The following is a 20,788-nucleotide window of genomic DNA, read 5'->3' as shown; positions in this document are numbered from 1 at the left end:
GGAGGAGAAGTGTTTTCTTCTTCATTAAGTGCTTAAAAGCAAATTTAAAGGTCGTAACTGCATTTAACAATTTAGACTACTTTTGGAACGTGTTTCAGTAATCAAACAACTGGGTAGACTACTTAAACTTTTGTTCATAAAGAAACAATAACCCTTGGCAAAAGAAAATTCATGTGTTTATTTTTCTTAGGCATCAAACCTCGAGAGAAAGCAATAACTATTTGAAGGGACCAGGTCCAATTAGACTTCTAAGTCATTCAAAATTTTAAAAGTTACTAAGATAATGAGGAAAAAAACACTACTACAAAAAAATGATTCTACATCGGTTTTAAGACACTTTTAACGATGGTTTTAAACCGTCTTTGTAGTCAACGTCGTAGAAAGTCAAAACTTTTTACGATGGTTCTTGAAAAACCATTTTAGAAAAATTGCACATTTTGAGACGGTTATTTTCCTGACAACCGTCTTAGAATGTGTAGTTTTTCTAAGATGGTTTTTCAAGAACCGTCTTAGAATATATATTTTTTTTTAAAATAAAATAAAATTATGATTCTAAGACGGTTTTCTTAGAATGTAGACATTCTAAGATGGTTCTCTAAATAACCGTCTTAGAATATAAATATTCTAAAGAACCATCTTAGAATGTATTTCTTTTTTTTAAAAAAATAAAATATATTGAGGATTCTAAGACGGTTTCATGAGAAAATCGTCTTAGAATGTAGACATTATAAGAAGATTTTCTTATAAAACCGTCTTAGAATGTATTTTTTAAAAAAATAAAAAAAAACATTAATTATAATTCTGAAGATTGTTTGTGCTGTATATAATATGCTTGTAAGTGCTTTCTTCTACGAAAGTATTTGCTAGCTTGCTAAAAGATATAACTATTTTATTACTAAAATCATCTCATTCTTAATCATGAATAATAGAATCCAAGCCCTAAATGTGGAATTATCAAAGATAGCATTAAAAACTTTACACTGATATTATCGAAGTTGTACTCTTCTCTCCCTCAATGTGTTGTTATATATATGGAAATCTTCTGCAACAAGTACACCACAAATATGTTAGAATGTTGTTTCCATAAGAATCTAAAAGAAAGGCTTGCTGGCCAACCACTGTTAAAGATTTGCATGGCATATATGGCAGTGCATATATCTGTGCTCTGCAGGAATTTCTCTGCATTGTCAAAAACCAAGGGTGATGGAAACTTGCTTGTGGGGCTTCTATGGAGGCTGGATCTTTGAGCTTCAATGAGGTCCTTTAATGGTTATTTTCCACCATGGAGATGCAGCGGAAGACAAAGGAGAAGAGGTGAGAGGAGGCGCCATCCACTAGGGAATAAGCCATGGAAGAAGGAGCTTCACCACCAAGATGAGCCTTGGATAAGAAGCTTGGAAGGATGCTTCAATGGAGGAAAAGAAAGAGGGAGAGAAAGAGAGAGAGGGGAGCACGAAATTGAAGGAATAAAAGAGGGAGAGAAGTGGAACTTTGAAGTATGTCTCGCAAGACTCTTATTCATCAAAGTTACAACAAGTGTTACACATGCTTCTATTTATAGACTAGGTAGCTTCCATGAGAAGCTTTCTTGAGAAAACTTCCTTGAGAAGCTTCTTTGAGAAAACTTCCTTGAGAAGCTAGAGCTTAGCTACACACACCCCTCTCATAACTAAGCTCACCTCCTTGAGAAGCTTCCTTAAGAAGATTCCTAAAGAAGCTAGAGCTTAGCTACACATACCTCTCTAATAGCTAAGCTCACCTCCTTGAGATGAGAAGCTAGAACTTAGCTACACCCCCCCTATAATAGCTAAGCTCACCCCCATGACAAAAAACATGAAAATACAAAAAAAAGTCCTTACTACAAAGACTACTCAAAATGCCCCGAAATACAAGGTTAAAACCCTATACTACTAGAATGGCCAAAATACAAGGCTTAAACGAAGGAAAAACCTATTCTGATATTTACAAAGATAAGTGGGCTCATACTTAGCCCATGGGCTTGAAATATACCCTAAGGCTCATGAGAACCCTAGGGCCTTCCCTTGGATCTCTAGCCCAATCTACTTGGAGTCTTCTACCCAATGCCCTTGCGGGATTGGATTGCATCAAAGGGTCCATACTCGAAAACCATTCTCTTGTAGTGCAAACAATTTGGAAGATAAATGGAAAATCAAAGTCATAATGGGATTAGGAAAATTATGTCCTTGTGCAGTTTCTACACTACATTCCAAAATTCTTAGTTGTGCATACATATTGGCCTAGTTCATGATGTACAATAACATAGCCAATCCAGATCCTATGATGACTATCTTTAATTCAAAAAATCCTTCCTGTTAGTATCTAAAGATCAATCGAAGCAATGAGCATAAAAAAAACACAAAACTTCCACACTAGATTCAATTATTGAGGTTAAGGAGGCTGCCAAGTGGCTCAAGTCCATGAAATTATAATTGCAACAAAATTACCAGGGTTCCAAGCATGATAATTTCCAATTTGGTCAATAGGATAGAAGTTGAAAATTGAAACTTCATATGAATGAAGATGAATTGAGGAAAATGGACGAATTTACCACATTTTTCTCACCTTATTTGCATACTTCTCCACTGAATTGCACACCTTTAGTGATGTCCCAATTATCTATAGCTGACATTTTAAAACAAATGGTTAGAAATATATTCAGCAAAAGATAATCTAAACCAAGCAGGGGTAGTACTAGGTTTACAATATTGGAGGGGTCAAAGCAAAAATAGTAGAGGACTTTTAATATCAAAGTTTTGTGGTAGATGAAAGCAGTGTAGAACTAGAAATTGTAGAAATAGTTTGCTCATATCAGGAGAGATGAAGTAAAAATTCACACCACAGTAACACACTTCATTTAAGTAGCACAAAAATGAAATTACTTACCTTAGTGTCACCATCTTTCAAAATTTAGCCAATAGAGTTGAAACAATATCTTCGCAAAACCCACTGGTATCTTCTTGAACTTGCAAGGGAATATATGTAATGAGCTGACAAAGATTCACCTTGAGGTAGAATTCTTCAGGTTGAATTGTAGATATTTCTAAGAAGAAAAGAGGAGCATAATAGTCCACCAAAGTAATGCACTGTGCAATATAGAATAAACAGATGAATTCATAAAGAATATGATAAATTGTGATTCATTCACTTGTGATATGCTTCCTTTGAAGTCTAAAATATGTTGATGGTTGCCTGACCAGGTGTCTATTGTCTTAAGATAGACAACTTTTACAAGTTTCACCATGTTACTTCATTGGTTATTCTTTATATGAAAAGGTATTATAAGTACAAGTATTTTAGACCATCATGCATTGAGATTGAAGAGGATGCCAAGAAAGCATAGTGGAATTTAAAGTTGATTTTTGCATCAACCTAGAACAACTACACTAACTAAACCAAAACACAAGAGATCTTGAAAATGACCAACCTTATACTTAAAAGAGTGAAGCTGGTAGCAAGTATTGTGCAGGATATCAATGATCTCTAGCTGGGTCTTGTTTTCATTTAAATAATCAAGTGCATTGGTAGTATATTCCTCACAAAGTGCACACACATTTGGTTTTTTGCTTAGTTCTGCAATTTGAAGATAGGTTAACAGGATGACTTATGCCATATTTGCATTTCAAACTGTATTTAACAGAAATTTATTCAAACAAAGAGTTAAAATTTTCTTTATGTTAAACCATGAGTTGAAAATTATTATAATCCAAATATGCTATATTTTATTTTGTCATCTCATCTTCTATATATGTGCAAACCATATATATGTGGCATGATATAATTTCCCAATTCTACATTCATGTTTTTTTATTTATGGACGTGTTACTTAAAATAGAACTTCCTGGGGGATGGAAACCAATTGAAGGATGTGATTTCCCCTTATACCCTCAAGATTAGCATCAATATATATAGGTGCTGGATGATTCCATTGGTAAATTTCTTAATTACAATAATAGTAGGAATATTGGATTGTCACCTTCAGCAAGAAGTTTATAGAAGAGACAAGGCATAGTGTCTATAAACCGACACAAGTGGCTCCAAAAGACATGACAAAGATAGAAAACTAGCATGCACTTGTGTTGATCACACAATGATAATTGATAAATGTAGTAATTATTAATTAAGCTTAAACTCACATTTTTGGCTGCTGAACTGAAAGCCTCCATATGGCTGATATCTGGATTACTAGCCTTGATCCTTTGAATTTCCTCCCTGCAAAACCAGACAGTTCAAAAGACTTGCTATTTGTTTTTGTTGAATGAAATCATCTCTAGTCTATTGTCATGTTTTCTTTTGAAATGGAATCACACACACATTTATATATTCTAATATTTATTTTAATATTCCTAAAAACTTTATTTAAGAAGTAAGAGATTATATTTACTAGACTAATTTTTATCATCTTTTTGTTTGAATAGAAATTCAAAAAAATTAGTAATAAAGTACAATCCTTTTAATTTATATTCTTAAAATATATAAAATGATTTCCGTTAAAAACAAGACCTACGTTGATGTCGTTTGACATTAGTGTTAATAATGCTGGCATCTTTCTCCACTAAAAAAACCTTTAATATTATTTTATATAATATTCTTAAAATAAATAATACATTCACTAGAAATTTACCGTCATTTAATTATAAACCATTGCAACCACCTCCCCTGTTTTGTTAAAAAATGGGCTTCCGGGGCTTCCGGGACGCCCGTAATGCTTCCGTAAAATTCCCATAACCCTAAATAAACATATTTCACTTAATATGGGTGAGAAGGAAGAGAAAAAAAAGAAGAAAATCAAGTTCTATAGGCTTCCGTAAGGCTTACACAACTTTTCCGTAAATTACGAAAGAAGGGGGTGAACTTATCAAAATGGGGGGGGGGGAGCTAATAGCAATTTTCAAATTTTGATTTGGGTCTTTCAGAATGTTTTTCGAAGCTGGATTGCTTCTGGAGGAAGCAACCCAGCTCGCCTGGGCGAGCTGGGCGATAACCTCCTCCCCCTTTTTCCTATAAAAAGGCAAAAAGGGGTTGTTCTAAGGGTCCCTGATCCCCCTGGCTATGCATTTCAGCTGTTTTGGGTGAAAAAAATTGTTTCCGTGAAGAAAATCCAAGCCGAGGTGCTTCCGTAACACTTCCGAGATGTTTCCGTAAGCAAATTCGTGAAGGTTTTCCTCCGTTCCTCACCGTTCTTCATCCGTTCTTCGTTCTTCAACGGGTAAGTTTCCTAATCCGAGACTTTTAATTCATTTCTTTTTTTTTTTTGCTTTCATCTTTATTTCGTTCAATTTCAGTTTCTTTTTCTTCCGTTTTTAACGAGCTTTAACCGATCGTTTAAGCTGTTTTCTCACCTAATAAATGATAAAATGAATTTCAACCGATCATTTGTGTTGTAATCTCGTTTAATCACTGTTAAAGTAAAATCTAACCGATCGTTCACGCTGTAACCTCGGTTAAACCAAAAAAAGCAAAATAATAATAAAATAATCAAAATATCTTGGAATAAAATAATAAAAAAATCAATCGGACGTTTTTTCTTTGGAAGTTTCCTTGAATGAATTGACTAATAACCAAAGGGAAACTAAGGCTAAAATCAACTCACAAATCAAGTTTTGTCCGTAAAAATCACTGAAAACCGCGTTAGGGTCCAATGCCTCAAACGGTCCTCTTTGCTTTTATCGGTTAACATGAACCGTTCAAAAGCATAAAATCAACATGTAACTTTACCGCATTCGCGAGAACTACGTAGGTCTGATTTCCTCTTCGATGGAGGATACGTAGGAGCAAAAGCCCCGCTTTTGTCGACCTCGAGAGATGGTTAGAGGTCCAACGCCTTAGCTTTCTCACCAAGTAAAATGGATCATTTTAAGGTCCAATGCCTTAAATGACCCCCCTTTCAAGTAAAAGGAATCACTTGATTCGCCCCTTTTGCGAGAACTACGTTGGTCTGATTTCCTCTTCGATGAAGGGTACGTAGGAGCAAGAGCCCCGCTTTTGTCGACCTCAAAAATAGAAAAGAAATAAAAGTTTAGATACATAATTTCACACAATTCTAATCTAAGGCTGTTGTCCTTTGGGACAAACGTGAGAGGTGCTAATACCTTCCTTAAACGTAAAGATAACTGCCGAATCTGGAATATTCTTCATGACCGGTTTCCTTTGATTTTTCTAATGTTTTCCTTTCAATAAACGTTGGTGGCAACTCCGCGCATTTTTATCCCATGGAAGACGCACCCGTGAGCTTCGCCTCGCTCGCCCGCAAAAGGGTAGGTTGTGACAGTTGGCGACTCCACTGGGGACTGTTTTTGTGAGTTAGGCCTATTTTAGGAAAGTGTGGAATTATGAAACTTTGTGTGTGCGTTTTTTCTTGAACTGTGTAAAAATAATAAATGTTGTCTTTTCCACATTTTTACACCGCATTCTAAGCACCCACGGGTTTGAGTATAAATGGGGTCCTATACCCGGGTTCATGGAAATCTAAGGAGTGGAGGTGGATCTATGGTCATGCTAGGTCTCTGACTTGCTTGATAATAGTGAAACCTCGTCTAGAGCTTTCTCTCTTTATAATGTGTTGTCGCTGGTATTCCATACCGCCGCAATATTATTATCTTGAGTGATGATACCTCTAGAAAACAGCCATGTGAGATATGGATCGTTGGGAGTAGTTATTAGAGACCCCTAGATATTATCCTATAGGTCCCTAAAATAGGGGCACGAAGCAAACACGCTGCGTGCCTTTTAAACATTGCCATGCATATAACCTAAATGTCATGCATGCCTTTGCTGTATGATTATTTGTGGATATTGCCATGCTGTGTACATCCCCGTGTTATGCTTTTGCGCGTATGCATCATGTCGTCACGCACGCGTTGTATGTTGGTCTTGTCTTTTGTCATGGGAAGCCGAAAGGTCTATATCACCTTCTTAACTACACACATGGGGCACTGCGTCCCCGAATGCGCAAGTAAGAAGAGATAATTTTCGGGCTCTCGTGTCCGTAAATGCATTCATATCATGCATCGCATAAGCATCTCTTCATGGCATCATAATGAGCATATCGTTCCTGCATTTGTCCATTATCATATTCCAGCATCACATTTTGCATGAGTCATTGCATCATCATGCATATGCGTTCAACATACTTTTTGTTCTACAAACTGCATACCTTTTGTTTTCATGTTCGCTCATGCATGATCCTTGCATTTTCCTCTGCAAAACAAAAAAAAGGGGGAAGCGTGGAAATTCACACTACATTCTTAGTTGCATGTGTTAGGTAGCATGAGCCAACCATGTTGGGATCATAAACCCATTTCACTTAAAAACAAAATGATTGAACATGGTACCTAATGCATGGTTAACTAAGAAAAGATGTTTCTTCAGGCATCTCAATTTCATAATTACATTTTCCATGCATAGCATGTGTATTCCTTAGTCTTTCATCTCTATGAAATGTTGTCGAAGTATTGGCAATCAGAATTGCATTCCTTGGATTATGGGATTGAACCAAACTCATGCTTTTACGAAAAGGTTCATCAAGTCAAGTTGAAGCATGGATGTAACCATCTTGCAAAATTTGGGGCAAAAGATGGATCGAGTTACATCGCTGCTTCGTCTATTACCAAACACATTTAGGATTGTTGATGTCCTTGTTACTTCCAGTTTCATCTTGGTAAAGATGTCATGGACCATATTGAAAATCTAAATTGATTCAACCCCATGTCCTGCGTAAAAATTCGCAATACTTTAACTATGCATCATTCGCATACATCCATGCTTTTCATTGGTTGCATTGCTCATTGCATTCTTTCCTTGAAAACAAAAAACAAACTTAATCATTGTTATAAAAAAGAAAAGAACACGCTTTATGGTGCCCTTACCGAACCCGTGCTAGAGCTAGAGTAATGGGTGAAGTAGAGGAGGTGCAAGAGCAGATGAAGGCCGACATGGAGGCCATGAAAGAGCAAATGGGCACAATGATGGAGGCCATGATGAGCATGAAGAAGATAATGGAAGCCAATGCGGTTGCAATTGCTGCTACCAGCGCTGTTGCTAAGGTGAACCCGATGCCCCCATCTGATCTCAACCAATGAATCATCCAACCTCAGATATGGTAGGCAAAGATTTGGGAAGTACGGACGACCCCATGATGTGCAAATTCAAAATGAGCACGCCTTCCCGCTATATGGCTTGCCTCCTAACTATACACCACCCGATGTGGCGTACACTCGCAATAAGGATGTCAATAACTCCACTCCCATGCTCATTGAGAGCCGACAACCTCATCATATACATGTCTCTCAACCCATGGGGGAGACACATGAAATACCCCATCACAATCTAGCCGACTTCGAGCCTTGCCTCGGATATGCCATTGAAGGGCAAGCAGTTGGTAGTATACCCCTGCAAAACACTTTGGAGGGCCCTCAGTATCACCCGCAACCACACCCCTTGCATTCCACACCGGGTAAAAATCCTCATGATATGGAAAAAATGGGAGAGTTGGATCATCTAGGGGAAAGGCTCAAGGACATTGAAGGAGACGAAGATTATGCCTTTACTGACATAGAAGAGTTGTTCCTAGTACCCAAACATGGTCATTCCCAAGTTCAATGTGCTAGACTTTGACAAGTACAAGGGGACTACTTGCCCCAAGAACCATCCAAAGATGTATTGTCGGAAGATGGGGGCATACACAAAAGATGAGGAATTGTTGATACATTTCTTCCAAGAAAGTCTTACTGGGGTAGTTGCTACCTGGTACACTAACTTGGAACCTTCCCGAGTCCATTCTTGGAAGGACCTAATGGTTGCCTTCGTTAGGCAGTATCAGTACAATTCTGATATGGCTCCGGATAGGATGCAACTACAGAACATGTGAAAAAAGGAGCATGAATCTTTCAAAGAATACACCCAAAGGTGGAGGGATCTGGCAGCCAAGTGGCACCCCCAATGATGGAAAGGGAGATGATAATCGTGATGGTAGACACATTACCAGTATTCTACTATGAAAATGGTGGGTTACACACCTTCAAGCTTTGCGGATATGGTCTTCGCCGGCAAAAGGATCGAAGTGGGTCTGAAAAGAGGCAAATCTGATCATCTTGCTTTGATAAAAATTGGGGCAAATGAAGAGGATGAGAATGAGGGAGAAACCCATGCTGTGACTGCCATTCCTATATGACCAACTTTCCCACCAACCCAACAATGTCATTACTCAGCCAATAACAATCCATCTCCTTACCCACCACCCAGTTATCCACAAAGGCCATCCCTAAATCAAACCACAAAACCCACCTACCACACAACCAATGCTAAACACCACTTTTAGCATGAACCGAAGCACCAACCAAAAGGGAATTTTGCAGCAAAAAGCCTATAGGATTCACCCCAAATTCTGGTGTCATATGCTAACTTGCTCCCATATCTACTCGATAATTCAATGGTAGCCATAACCCCTGCTAGGTTTCCTCAACCTCCATTTTTTCGAGGATACGACTTGAACGCAACATGTGCATATCATGGAGGAGCCCTGGGGCATTCCATTGAGCACTGTATGACCCTGAAGCGTAAGGTGCAAAGTCTAATTGATGTGGGCTGGCTGAAATTCGAGGAGAATCGCTTGTTGAATTCTAACACTGACAAGCGACACCACACATGGGGAAATTTTGAAAGCTATTGTTAGATGTCTCTAATGACTCATCAGGATTTTCAAGTTTATGCCATTATTGTAAACCATAGTTACAATGCTAAATAAAATGGATAAATCTGACATCTTTGTCCCTCATCCTCTCGTAATTACATCTTTGCTTCCACTGGAATGTGGGTGCAAGCCATTGGTTTGTTTGCTCGAGCGACATGCGCTCCTGAGTGCTGACTTCCAAGACCGTTCAATCAGAGATTACTCGTCTTGCACGTTGGTGGGGGTGCCGTAAAACAACGAGTAAAGTTCAAAACAAATAAGTTTCAAAATAAAAAAAAGCATTTGATTGACTGTGTTTTCAAGTAAAAATATAGACATTCATGTAACCTCATTTTATCATTCCTAGAGAAGTGAGTTATCAAGAATAGGAGTCATTTGACTTAATCCATCAACTAAAAAAATCCTTCAACTATTTCTCGTCCTTGGAAAATTCTTTTTGCGAGAATCAAACCACCTCTTTCATTCTTCCTAGCTACAAGGTTGTGAAAAGAAAACAACGATGGATACCTCAAAGCCCTACACTGGGGCAATGAAAGGCACCATGCATAAACCTCAAGCGAACCTAGGGGCAGATTATAAGTTCTCACCCAATAGGTTCCCTGCTACAAGGTCATGACGAAAGACAACGATTGGTACCTCAAAGCCTTACACTGGGGCAATGAGAGGCACCATGCATAAACCTTAAGTGAACCTAGGGGTAGATTAGAAGTTCTCACCCAATAGGTTCCCTGCTACAAGGTCATGACGAAAGACGACGATTGGTACCTCAAAGCCTTGCACTGGGGCAATGAAGGGCATCGTGCATAAGCCTCAAGTGAACATAGGGGCAGATCAAAAGTTCTCACCCGTCGATGTTTTTAAACAGAAAAAAAGGGGGACAAATCCTGGAATTTCAATGGATTGATTAAACATCAAACGACTACATTTCCGTCACTCCAAAATGATCAAGTGACTAAATCAAACAGAACATACACTCTGAGGGAGTTCCCAGAGATATTTGCAAAAGATAGGATGAGGTTGCATGGACTATCACCTCTTTCAAAAGGACAGTCAATCTGTGTTTTCCAAAAAAATCAAATCAAAATCAAAATCACAAAATAGGGAAAGAATGTCATGAACATTGTACAACTTTCCATTACATTGCATTGTTTCATATGAAGTCCGCATTTACCAAATTTCACGACAAAGGTTGCATGTATATGCATCCCTTAAATTCATGTTAACTGCATAGATTTCCTACATCTAATGTCCAATCTTTTGAATTTGGAATGATCGGCCTTCTCAATGAGTCAATCTCTTGCTTTCTCATAAGGGTGGACCCTTGGGTACTAGTACCCTCACCTTCAGAGGACTACACGTCCTCACCTTCAGAGGACTACACGTCCTCACCTTCAGAGGGCTACACGCCCTCGCCTTCAGAGGACTACACATCCTCACCTTCAGAGGGCTACACGTCTTTGCCTTCAGAGGGCTACACGCCCTCGCCTTCAGAGGACTACACGTCCTCGCCTTCAGAGGGTTGCACGCCCTCACCTTTAGAGGACTGCACATCCTCACTTTTAGAGGACTGCATGTCCTTACCTTCAGAGGACTACACGTCGTCACCTTCAGAGGACTACACATCCTCGCCATTAGAGGACTGCATGTCCTCGCCTTCAGAGGACTACACGTCCTCACCTTCAGAGGGTTGCACGCCCTCGCCTTCAGAGGGTTGCACACCCTCACCTTCAGAGGACTACACGTCCTCGCCATCAGAGGGCTGCATGCCCTCACCTTCAGAGGACTACACGTCCTCACCTTCAGAGAGCTACACGTCCTCACCTTCAGAGGACTGCATGTCCTCACTTTCAGAGGAATACACGTCCTCACCTTCAGAAGACTACACGTCCTCACCTTCAGAGGACTACACATCCTCACCTTCAGAGGGCTACACGCCCTCACCTTCAGAGGACTACACGTCCTCACCTTTAGAGGACTACACATCCTCGCCATCAGAGGACTACACGTCCTCGCCTTCAGAGGGCTACACGCCCTCACCTTCAGAGGACTACACGTCCTCACCTTTAGAGGGTTACACGTCCTCGCCTTCAGAGGGCTGCACACCCTCTCCTTTAGTGGGATGGACGCCCTCACCTTCAAAGGGTGACACGTCACCGACTTTAGAAGGCTACGTGTCCTCACTTTCAGTGGGCTCCATAGCCACACCTTAAGAGAATTTAAGGTCCTCTGCCCTTAATGCTTAACCGAGACTTGCGCTCCCGGTTAAGGGGCGAGTAGTTTCCTTTTATCAGTTCCTGGGCCACCCCCTGATATTGGAGGGCGACCAACTGTGTGAGCACATCCAGAGAGGGAGGCTATCACGCAGCTACTATGCATACTGAGGCAAGATTTCACCCGTACCGCTGCATAGAGACAAGTGCAGATCATGCACACCAACATGAACACTCTTACACAGATATAGATGACGTTGCTACTTAGCAACATTCTGCCCAGCGACCGCAATGCCGATCTCCCCCTGCAGAAGTATCAGTTGGTCTGTGCCGTTCCGACATTGGTAAGTATGCATGTCGCTAAACTGATTTCTGATGCCATCCACTATTTGCAGGGATCGTGCCCACATGACACCCAGTGGACCCGGAGGAGCCCAACAGGGCCCTGGGGTTTCCAGCTCTGGTTACGGCCTTTGTCAGTCCTACAGGGTGCCCGTTCCCCCCAGCAAGGTCACACCATCATAACATAGGTAAGTATGCACATCGTTCAACTGATTTCTAATGTCATCTATTATTTGCAGGGGTAGCGCCCACAAGACACCCAGTGGACCCGGAGGAGCCCAACAGGGCCCTGGGGTTTCCAGCTCTGGTTACAGGCCTCTGTCAGTCCTACAGGGCGCCCGTCCCCCCAGCAAGTTCATGCCATCGTGACATAGGTAAGTATGCACATCTCTCAACTGATTTCTGATGTCATCTATTGTTTGTAGGGATCACGCCCGCAAGACACTCAGTGGACCCAGAGAAGTCCAACAGGGTCTTGGAGTTGCCAGCTCTGATTATGGGCCTCTGTCAGTTCTACGAGGTGCCTGTCGCCCCCAGCAAGGTCATCAGGCCCCCTACTAATCGAGCTTTCATCAAGAAGTACTGCGCCCCCAGGCAGGCGCAGGGCGAAACATCCTAGCAGCCTGGGGACGGCTGGCAGCGGGCAACAGACGCACCGCCACCACCTCTAGAGTTCACCTCAGCTCATCCACAAAAAGGTTAGAGCGTTGCCTACGACACATGGCCGACCAATAGGCGACCAAGTCCAAAGCCAAAGGTAAGCAAAGTACTGGGTCAGTGACCGACAAGTCATAAGGCGTCCAGCTCAAGACGTTAAAGAAACGCTACTAGGAGGCAACCTAGTACCTTTTAAATCTCTGCTTGTTATTTGATCACCTTTGTTTCTCCAGTCATAGCAGGACACACCTAATTGTTCATGATCCTAGGAATTTAAATAAAACAAGCACAAGCTCGTAAGGTAGTCATACCTCACAAAATATATATATGTATGTTTAGGTAGTGAAAATACCTTAGATATGCATGTATATAGCAAAAATACCTCACAAAATATATATGTATGTTTAGGTAGCAAGATACCTTGGATATGCATGTATATAGCAAAAATACCTCACAAAAATATACATATGTTTAGGTAGCAAAATACCTCAAAAAAAGAATATGTAGGTATTGTGCACTTTCGTTCGCATGCCTTTTTCGAAAAAAAGATGTGATCTCGGGCATCAACCGTGTCCAGGTTACAAGCTGTTAAAAAAAAAAAGAAATAAAAAACAAACAAAAAATATATCTTTTGACTAAAAAGCCAGCACGCTTTTGAAAAGAGATAACTTCCAGCTTTTCTTTGAAAAAAAATTTTACTGATCATAATCAGTTTTTGAAAACAAAATGTGTGTACACCTGAAGGGTGAATGCTATGAAAATTTTCCCGAACGCCCAAAATGAACTCGGATGAATGCATGAATTGATAAAAGAACATATTTTGGAAACACTGGGTCGACTTAAATAAGAAAAATGAATCCTGAGCCCTAGTGTCACCTGACCATAAAAACTTGATGCTTGAGTGTCCACATGGGTCCATGCATGACCAGTTTTGCATAAAATTTCCTAATCATCATTGTTGCATGTGTATCATGGAAATAATGTGGGACATCCCCTTTATCCCCGAACCGCTGGCCAAACCCTAACATATATCATGATCAGCCGTTCTACAAGCCTTGAGCCAAAATCCCAACTTATCATAAACCTTGACCCAGGGTGAGAATGTCAATCCTTGCCCTCGGAAGAAAACAAAAAAAAAAAAGAAAGAAAGAAAATTCCCAATCAAAGAGGGGGAAAAACAAAAAAAAGAAAGAAAATTCCCGATCAAGGATCGGAAGAAAACAAAAGAAATATGCAGAAAGGTCTTTGGACCAGACAACATCTGAACAATACAGAATTGTCACCAAGTAAACAAGAAAAGAAAGGAAACCACGACCTAAAGTGGTCCTCTCCTTTTGATTGCCAACCAAAATCCTGTGCGTTGGTGACTTGTTCGCCTCACACTAAACAAAAATAGAAAAGGAAAAGGCCAAAAACACTCAAAGCCAAATTTCCCACCAGGAAAACAAACCATTCCCAAGAAAAGTACCATTGATCCATGATCACGCATGTAATCTTTGATTTGATAGGAAATAATTTGCAAAATCAAGTCATGACATATCTATGGTTCGGAATTAGGATAAAACACTTATCTGTGTGTGATTGATACACTTTGAGTGATTTTCTTCTATTTTTGTTGGACCCAGTGTTTCCTCTAAATGGTCATTTAGAAACGAAATGCTAACATCCAAAATCTCATTTATGGTTATGAGAAAATTTCATCAGCATACTCTTCTTCCCCGATAGACACATCATTTTTCTTCAAAAAAAGCATATGTTGCTCTGATCAGTTGGAAGTTTTGTCTCTTTACTAAAGCATGTTCGCATTTTAGTGAAGAAAACACCGAGACTATTTTTAGTCTCACAGTTATCAAGAACTACGTAGGTCTGAGTTCCTCATCACAAATTGAGGATACGTAGGAGCAAAAGCCCTGCTTTTGTCGACCACCCCACCTTTTGTTACCGTGACCCAAGAGTCCGGTGGCATGCGGAGCCACATGACCATGGGATCCCCAGATTCGTATTGTTTTCATTTTTAGTTTCATCATTTATCATTTGTATGTTATCTTATTTCTATGACTTGAGGGATTAACGTTGTTTTTGTTGTTTCGATTGTCATTTGTTTTGTGCATACATTTTGTTTGGATTGTTGCGTTAGTGCTCATTTCGTTGTTGTCGATAATATTTGTTGAAATTCCGGAACCGTGTAGAGTTTTCATTTAGGAACGTCATCCTAAAATAAAACGAACAAACGTCGTAATAACGCCAAGAATAGAAAAAGAAAGAGACGTTGTGAACAAAATGTCATATCTGTATATAAAGATAAGAAAAAAAAATTTGTATATAAATGATGTGTGAAAAGAAATTCTTGTATATGAGCAATGAGTGTATATAAAGGAAATTTTTATATAAACAACGAGTGTATATTGAAAAAGGAAAAAGAAATCTTTGAAAAGGAATAGAGGTTGTATATAGACCATGTCGGTATAAAGAGAAAGAGTTTTTCAATGCGTGTGTATATAGACGAAAAAGTTTTTTTTCGTGTATAGGAACGTAGGTGTACAGAGAAAAAAAGTTTTTCTCTTAGATAGCAATGGATGTATAGTTTTTTTGCAAACATGCATAGAAAAAATGAAACAAAAAGAAAAGAGAAAGAAAGACCTCGAAGGTCGGCATGTTATGGTCATAAAGAAGCACAAATCATTTGTAGAGAGCAAACATATCTTTTGGAAACAAGAAATTGACGCCAAGAGTTTATTTACCAAAATAACCGAGATAAGAATGGATGGATTCGTTGAACCGATGAAAGAACATAATTTGGAAACGTTGGGTCTACTTGCATAAATCCCAAGCCTTAGTATCACAATGCCATAAAATGGATGCTTGAGTACCCACCTAGCTGTATGCATGACTAATTTTGCACATTGTTTCCAAATCATCATTGTTACGTGTGCCTTGTGGAAATAATATGGAAGTTTAACCCGAAACCGACACCCTGACACATGAATTTGTTTTGCCCCTAATATCAAAATCGGGCACGCACAATGAAAAGACCATGTTGAGACACAACCTTAAGCTACTTTGAACCTTGGCCCATGAAGAGAATCCTCACCCTTTCCCCCGAAGAAGAGGACAGAAGAATCTCCTCAAGGGAGAGTGAATAACGAAGGCTAAAACCCGAATTCCCAATCAAAGATAAAAAAGGGGGGGGGGGGGAAGAAATGAAAAGAAATAAAAGAAAAGAAATGAAAAGAAATAAAAAGGAAGAAATGAAAAGAAATAAAAGAAAAGGAAAAGAAGGATTCCCGATCAAAGATCGGAAGAAAGTAAAAAGGAAAAGATCGGAGGAAAACAGAATAATTCCCGATCAATAAAGGAAACCAAGAAAGAGAACAGAAGATCTTTGGACCAGATAAATTTTCGGCGAGGTAAATGACCGCCGGCAAAGGGAAAACCCATTTTGAAGTGGTTCTTCCTTTGGGATTGCCATTCAAGGTCGCTCCCGACTGGCGATGTCCCGCCCCACATAAACAAAGAGGAAAAGACCAAGACACCCAGTTTCCTCTCCAAAAACACTACCCTCGAGAAAATCCTATTGATCCGTGATCGCGCGTGTAATCTTTTGGTTCGATAGGAAATCATGTGCAAAATAAAGTCATGGTACAACTATGGTTTGGAATTAGGGTAAAACACTTACCTGTGTGAGTTTTTATACACCATGAGTGGTTTTATTCCCAGTTTCAGTTTGACCCGACGTTTCCCTTGAATGTTCATTTAAAAGCTAAACGTTGACATCCTACCCTTCATTTTCGGTTACAAGGAAAACTATTTTTGCATAAGCATATTGTTTCTCTAAAAATACGGTGCTCTCGTGAATGATTTATTTTTCCTTGCTAAAGCATGTTCGCCTTTTAGGTGAAAGAACCCGGTGGACCATTTGGTCCTAAAATCAAATCTTATTCGGAGCCCCATGAATTGATTTCCATTCATGCATCCTCCATCATCAAGTCCAGAGCCCCACGAATTGATTGCCTAGCGCTGTTCGTGCATCCTCCACCATCAAATCTTATTCGGAGCCCCATGAATTGATTGCCATTCATGCATCCTCCACCATCGAGTCCGGAGCCTCATGAATTGATTGCCTAGCACTGTTCGTGCATCCTCCACCATCAAATCTTATTCGGAGCCCTATGAATTGATTTCCATTCATGCATCCTCCACCATCGAGTTCAGAGCCCCATGAATTGATTGCCTAGCGCTGTTCGTGCATCCTCCACCATCAAATCTTATTCGGAGCCCCATGAATTGATTGCCATTCATGCATCCTCCACCATCGAGTCCGGAGCCTCACGAATTGATTGCCTAGCACTGTTCGTGTATCCTCCACCATCAAATCTTATTCGGAGCCCTATGAATTGATTGCCATTCATGCATCCTCCACCATCGAGTCCGAAGCCCCACGAATTGATTGCCTAGTGTTGTTCGTGCATCCTCCACCATCAAATCTTATTCGGAGCCCCATGAATTGATTGTCATTCATGCATCCTCCACCATCGAGTCTGGAGCCCCACGAATTGATTGCCTAGCGCTGTTCGTGCATCCTCCACCATCAAATCTTATTCGGAGCCCCATGAATTGATTGCCATTCATGCATCCTCCACCATCGAGTTCGGAGCCCCACGAATTGATTGCCTAGTGCTATTCGTGCATCCTCCACCATCAAATCTTATTCGGAGCCCCATGAATTGATTGCCATTCATGCATCCTCCACCATCGAGTCTGGAGCCCCACGAATTGATTGCCTAGCGCTGTTCGTGCATCCTCCACCATCAAATCTTATTCGGAGCCCCATGAATTGATTGCCATTCATGCATCCTCCACCATCGAGTTCGGAGCCCCACGAATTGATTGCCTAGTGCTATTCGTGCATCCTCCACCATCAAATCTTATTCGGAGCCCCATGAATTGATTGCCATTCATGCATCCTCCACCATCAAGTCCGGAGCCCCACGAATTGATTGCCTAGCGCTGTTTGTGCATCCTCCACCATCAAATCTTATTCGGAGCCCCATGAATTGATTTCCATTCATGCATCCTCCACCATCGAGTTCGGAGCCCCACGAATTGATTGCCTAGCGCTGTTCGTGCATCCTCCACCATCAAATCTTATTCGGAGCCCCATGAATTGATTGCCATTCATGCATCCTCCACCATCGAGTCCGGAGCCCCACGAATTGATTGCCTAGCGTTGTTCGTGCATCCTCCACCATCAGGTCTGGAGCCCCACAAATTGATTGCCTAGCGCTATTCGTGCATCCTCCACCATCTTATTCGGAGCTCCATGAATTGATTGTCATTCATGCATCCTCCGTTATCAAGTACAGAGCCTCCGGTGAGGGGAAAATACGGTTTTTTTTGTTATTTTCCCAATCGGTTCCTTCACCAAATATGTGTATACGTATATATTATGTTATTTTTTTTGTGTTTATTTTGTTTTGTGTTGTGCAGAGAAAGAAGAAGGAGAGACGGGAGTCAATTATTTCAAATCGTTTTGGTTGGAACTATTGTGATTAAGATCAATTAAATCCCCATGATGGGCAAAGGATGGCCTTCGAGAATCCTCATAGATTAATTACGGAAAATGCTAAGACGGACGAAATCAGTGTCTTATCTTTACTTTCCTCCTATCTCCGATAAAAGGTAAGTAAAGAGGGGCAACTGTCATACCCTAATTTCGTTCGGGGACCATTGTTTAATGTCATACAACCTTCGCTCGACCGCTTCGAGGAACTTGACACCCATCGTTAAGCTATCCGTGAAGTTCCGCGACATGTCAGGAGTCGAAAGGAAACATTATTATACAATCCGTAAAGTTCCGTAGCATTCTAGAAGTCGAAGAGGGGATGGTTGCGTAATCCGTAAAGTTTCGTGACATTATAGAAAGAAAACAAGTATCGTTATGTAATTCGTGAAGTTCCGTAACGTTACGGAAAAAGAATCAGCAAAAAAGGGGCAAAGGGGGTGTATTTAGTAAAATGGGGGGTGCAAATAGTAATTATCAAATCTAGGCCCTTCTAAAGATTTCTGGGCAATTTCTTGCTTAAGGTGGAAGCAACCTAGCTCGCCTGGGCGAGCTAGGTTGCAACCACCTCACCCATTTTGTTAAAAAATGGGCTTCTAGGACGCTCGTAATGCTTCCGTAAAATTCCCATAACCTTAAATAAACATATTTCACTTAATATGGGTGAGAAGGAAGAGAAAAAAATGATGAAAATCAAGTCCTATAGGCTTCCGTAACTTTGCCGTAAATTACGAAAGAAGGGGGGGTGAACTTATCAAAATGGGGGGGGTGCAAATAACAAATTTCTAATTTTTATTTGGGCCTTCCAGACTGTTTTTTGAAGTTGGATTACTTCTGGAGGAAGCATCCCAGCTCGCCTGGGCGAGCTGGGCGGCAACCTCCTCCCCCATTTTCCTATAAAAAGGCAAAAGGGGCCCGCTCTAAGGGTCCCTGATCCCCCTGGCTAAGCATTTCAGCTGTTTTGAGTAAAAAAAATTGTTTCCGTGAAGAAAATCCAAGCCGAGGTGCTTCCGTAATGCTTCCGAGATGTTTCCGTAAGCAAATCCGTGAAGGTTTTCCTCTGTTCTTCACCGTTCTTCATCCGTTCTTCGTTCTTCAATGGGTAAGTTTCTAAATCCGAGAATTTTAATTCATTTCTTGTTTTTTTTTTTGCTTTCATCTTTATTTCGTTTAATTTCAGTTTTTTTTTTCTTCCGTTTTTAACGAGCTTTAACCGATCGTTTAAGTTGTTTTCTCACCTAATAAATGATAAAATGAATTTCAACCGATCATTTGTGTTGTAATCTCGTTTAATCACTGTTAAAGTAAAATCTAACCGATCGTTCACGCTGTAACCTCGGTTAAACAAAAAAAAGCAAAATAATAATAAAATAATCAAAATATCTTAGAATAAAATAATAAAAAAAATCAATCGGACGTTTTTTCATTGGAAGTTTCCTTGAATGAATTGACTAATAACCAAAGTGAAACTAAGGCTAAAATCAACTCACAAATCAAGCTTTGTCCGTAAAAATCACTGAAAACCGCATTAGGGTCCAACGACTCAAACGGTCCTCTTTGCTTTTATCGGTTAACATGAACCGTTCAAAAGCATAAAATCAACATGTAACTTTACCGCATTCGCGAGAACTACGTAGGTCTGATTTCCTCTTCGATGGAGGATACGTAGGAGCAAAAGCCCCGCTTTTGTCGACCTCAAGAGATGGTTAGAGGTCCAACGCCTTAGCTTTCTCACCAAGTAAAATGGATCATTTTAAGGTCCAACGCCTTAAATGACCCCCCTTTCAAGTAAAAAAGAATCACTTGATTCGCCCCTTTTGCGAGAACTACGTAGGTCTGATTTCCTTTTCGATGGAGGGTATGTAGGAGCAAGCGCCCTGCTTTTGTCGACCTCAAAAATAGAAAAGAAATAAAATTTTAGATACGTAATTTCACACAATTCTAATCTAAGGCTGTTGTCCTTTGGGACAAACGTGAGAGGTGCTAATACCTTCCTCAAACGTAAAGATAACTCCCGAATCTGGAATATTCTTCATGATCGGTTTCCTTTGGTTTTTCTAACATTTTCCTTTCAATAAACGTTGGTGGCGACTCCGCGCATTTTCCTCCCATGGAAGACGCACCCGTGAGCTTCGCCTCGCTCGCCCGCAAAAGGGTAGGTTGCGACAAAGTGCAAATGAGAAATGGAAGTGAAAGAGAGAGAGAGAGAGAGATACCTCACGAATGGTTGCAAGACGCTTAGTTTCTTCTTCGACACGACCAAGCTAAAGCTGAACCTTTTCTCTGACCCTCTCTTTTTTTTGCTTTCTC

At 40.3% G+C, this 20,788-nt stretch overlaps 1 pseudogene; it reads right to left on the bottom strand.

The window, feature by feature from the left end:
- Positions 1–975: 975 nt before the first annotated feature.
- LOC114410789 lies at positions 976–6,156 on the bottom strand (annotated as a pseudogene).
- Between the last annotated feature and the right edge of the window lie 14,632 nt (positions 6,157–20,788).

The sequence above is a fragment of the Glycine soja genome, chromosome 4 (assembly GCF_004193775.1).
Source record: "Glycine soja cultivar W05 chromosome 4, ASM419377v2, whole genome shotgun sequence".
Classification (NCBI taxonomy): Eukaryota; Viridiplantae; Streptophyta; class Magnoliopsida; order Fabales; family Fabaceae; genus Glycine; species Glycine soja.
Note: the sequence above shows the minus strand (reverse complement) of the source record. Positions and strands in the feature narration are given on the sequence as shown.